A 4373-nucleotide genomic window follows, 5' to 3' on the forward strand; every position below is an offset into this window, starting at 1 on the left:
TTGCAGATGACACATAATTTTACCGAATCCTTGATAGTGTTAGAGAATGGATGACATTTAAACACCTAAACTTTAATGAAAACAAAACTGAATTCATGGTTGTGGGTAAGAGAAACAACGTGAAAACCTGGGTGAGATTGAAATGAACATAAATAATGAATCAATGCCAATATCTAGTAAAGTTCAAGACCTAGGTGTATTTTCTTTACGGTAACCTGTCTTTAAATGGCCAAATAAAGAATGTAATAAAAACTGATGATTATCATCTAAGAAATATTGGGTTTATAAAAAGGTACCTGGACGAAAATTCTGTAAAGAAACTTGTGATAAACTGTATTATTACCAGGATTGACTACTGCAACTTTATCTATTACAATTTACCAAAAGTGAAACATATGAAATTACAAAACATGATAAACCGAGGAGAAAGACTGATAAAAGGTGTCCCACCTAGAGATATGATCACTCCTATACTAATCGATTTACACTGGCTGGCGATTAAAGTAAGAATTGAATTTAAAATATGTACAATAACCATGAAGTTATCAGAACTGGTTGTCCAAAATACTTAAGAAAATTGCTATATATTACGCAGACAACAAATTATGTCGACACGAGAATAGTTCCAGATGGCTTCAAACTGTTGGAACCTAGATATATGTCTACTTTATGTCTAGAGCTTTTAAATATGCAGCCCCAAGACTATATACTAAGCTCCCACAAAAAAACCCGCAAATGATTGAAAACATTAAGGCTTTAAAGAGGAAACTGAAGACTTTCTTATTTAAACAATATTACAATAGTGACGATTTAACAGTAAATTAAAAATACATGAAATGAAAGGAGGAATACTCTGAACAAACAAGGTAAAATAACAGCGGAGGTCCTGTAGAAAGTGGGGTTCTCCTGTTGCTTGGGACCGGAAAAGCAGCAATCAAAGTATGTGAATTCACTGTTTTGATAAAGTGTCTTACCCAGTGGTACATTAATACCCTTCTTGAAAGCACGGCAGATAAGTGGGCTATACAACGTGGGCATGTTTTCGAAAATCACAGACAGGCTGCACTCACTATAATTTTCTGTCATGAACAGACACATTAGCCTTTCTTCCAATATAGAAATAAGTAAGTTCTTGTACTTCTTTTATAGGTCAGTTTCAGGTTTAAAAGTATCAAATGAATTAGTCGTATCTTTCTGAAGACACAGGTTTTGAATACGGCACACATGAAGGAGGCAGATTGAAGAAACTATGAAGGATTGCAGGTTGCGAAGAACTGACAGACAATTTGATAGATAGAGGGTTAGCCCCCCAGTATTTCTCATAAATGAAAAATGTGTCAAAAACATAGTTCTTACATGGTGGTATCACATCAAGACACTATTGTCAGTCATAGAGATCTCTTGGCAGTCGAAACACTCTGCACCTGTTATCCTTTTAAATATTATTGTTGCGGTATTTAATACCGTATTTATTAGTCATTTTGAATAGAAAAAATCAGCAAGAAAGAACCTAAGAAGAATCAAACAAGCAAACCAAATCAGTAATACCCTATGTTAATAAACATTATCCATTTTGGACAGGTAACACTGGGCATATATAACCAGGACGCTGCGCAAAAAGACATTTTTCAAGAACTGCGCAGTTGGGGTTGCTATTAGTCAAAATGTTAGCCCGTGAATCGGCAGTTGAGCGTACACTATTGCAGATGTCGGACGGGCTGTAGCTGCTCCTCTGCTCATCTCGACGCCACAACAAATTTTTCACGGGTATACCAGTCATTTATGACCCAGCGTTGCGTTGCACGTGAGTTTAGTGAAAGTCAAAGTTTTCATATAATTGATTATAGCATAATTGTCATTATATATGTGTTATTGATATCTTTATACAACTTTTGTGAAAGATTTACTAAACTTCTAAAACCACCGGCAGCCAGTTGGTATGCTTCTAGAAGGAAATATGGCGGATATTCTGATTTCCTAATTTTGATGTTTTTCATTTCTTTTTTCAGAGCATGGCTTCTTTGAACGCACTTTACAAGGAAGACTCGTTCATTATCCTTCCAGAAATGGAGATTGAGGAAGAAGAGGATGCCCCACATGAAGTTGATGAAGACCACGAGGAGAATAGGGTATTTCACTTCAATGCTTCGAGTTTTTATTCAAGCAGCTCCAAGGTGTACCTCTCAGCTTCGACAGCTTCGACAAGTTACTACGACCCTTGGCCCGCTTCCATACATTGTAAGAAGTCTAAGCCTGTGGTCTCCAATGTTACTATGTCTGTCAATATTACTGTGAATGATTTGGACATCATGCCAACAGACTTTTATGACCCTGACGACCCCCTTCAAGACCCTCTACGTCCCATGGCATATCTCATGACACACCCTCAGAGAACTTGACGTCTGCAGAACTGTGCAGCAGGAAAAGGAGAAGGGGCCAGTTTCATGGTGCTGTAGGAACTGCTTTCAAGAAGCTGAAAGAAGAGTGTGGCAAGGCAAGGAATGGCACAGTTTGGCACCGGGATGCTAATCTAGACTTGCCTAGATATGATACCCATTACATCCCAAGGGGGAGTTCCAGCACCGTAGTACAAGGCATTACAAGGCCCTGTGATTTCTTTGGTCTCTTCTTTGATGCCACAATGATTGACGCCATTTGTGTAGAGACCAACAAGAAGGTAGAGACTCTGAGATCACAATTCAAGAAGGCTGATAGCTACACGTTTGGGTAAGTCTCTGTGATGTAACTGAAGGCCATCCTTGGTCTTTTGATCCTGTCGGGAATACGGAAGGACAACCATGTGGCCATATCAGACATTTGGTCTTTGCTAGATGGCTCTCATGTGTACAGAGCTGTCATGACTGTGCGCCGGTTTGCCTTCCTTCTATGAGTCATCGGCTTCGACGACAGTGCCACTCGACAGGAATGTCGCAAGACAGACAAGATGGCCCTAATTCGCAAGATTTGGAATATGCTATATCACCACTGCCAGGAGAACTACAACCCAGAGCCTCATATAACTGTTGATAAGCAGTTGATTCCTTTCCGTGGACGATGCCCTTTCAAAATGTACATACCAAATAAACCAGCAAAGTAAGTAAATTTATGACGTAGATAATTTATGATAATACTTTTATATATATATATATATATATATATATATATATATATATATATATATATATATATATATATATATATATATCATTGTTATTATTTTTATTTTTATTATTCTGTTTAGAGATTTTTATTTATTCAAAATTGCTATATTTTTTTACCAATAGTTTTTTCTTATCTCCAGGTACGGCTTGAAGGTGGTCATGGCATGTGATGTTGGCACGCATTACATGATCAATGTGATCCCCCACAGGAGCAAGGGGAGTGTTGAGCTTCCGAAGGGGATGATGTTAGTAGAGATTTTTACTATGGAGCTTGTTCAGCCATACCACAGACGAGGAAGGATGTTGGCATGGACCTGGTAGGGACCATCAGACAGAAGCCCTATATTCCTCAGTGTGTCATCAACAAGAAGATGGAAGTTGGTTCTTCTATGGCTGTATTCTCCTATGCCCACAACGTTACCTTACAGTGCCAGAGGGTCAACTCCACCAAATTGGTTCTTCTGCTGTCGACATTCCACCACCAGCCTTCAGTCATCGAGAACTACAAATATGACATTCAGAGGTTCTACAATGCAACTAAGGTTGGAGTCGATGCTTTGATCAGCTATGCAGCATCAGTTCCTGCGCAAGAAAGACGAGACGGTGGCCTCTTGCATACTTCTTTGGAATGCTCAATATGGTGATTGTGAACTCATATATTCTGTACACCGACAACACGAGTCTTCCAAAGTAGAGTAGGCGGCAGTTCCACAAGGAGGTGATGGAGGGCTTGTGCTACGAATGGGTAAATCGTAGGTACAGGCTCTTCATTCTATTCCCTCGTGATCTGAAACATATCATGAGAATAACATTCAATCTTCCTGAATTACCACAAGAAGCAGTGTCATCGAGGTTGGAAATGCACACAAGTTACATGTGTCCCAGCAACACCCACAAGAAAAGCTGAATTTCTTGTGTTCATTGTCATAAACCCGTCTGTGCAAGCCACCAGGTTATCTGCTCTGCCAATTGCAAAAATGTCTAGGTAAGACACCACATATTTTTTTTCATGTTGCAGTAAAGTTTTGAGAATATATAATTTTCATGAAGAGTCTTCCCTCTCAATTTTAGTGTTCATTCGGGGTTTACAAATTCCTATTTTCCTAAATTTTTTACTCAAAGTTATCAAGTATCATCTAAAAAGATTCATGTAGAATTTCAGTCAAAAGTAATGTTCAGTAAGCCTAATTGCCTCTTGAAAGCATATAGCCT

The 4373-nt window shown here is 38.6% G+C and overlaps 1 pseudogene; it reads left to right on the plus strand.

Annotated features, from left to right (window-relative positions):
- Positions 1–2012: 2012 nt before the first annotated feature.
- LOC137642086 (piggyBac transposable element-derived protein 4-like) lies at positions 2013–4146 on the plus strand (annotated as a pseudogene).
- Positions 4147–4373: the final 227 nt, after the last annotated feature.

Source organism: Palaemon carinicauda, chromosome 6 (genome assembly GCF_036898095.1).
Source record: "Palaemon carinicauda isolate YSFRI2023 chromosome 6, ASM3689809v2, whole genome shotgun sequence".
NCBI lineage: Eukaryota > Metazoa > Arthropoda > Malacostraca > Decapoda > Palaemonidae > Palaemon > Palaemon carinicauda.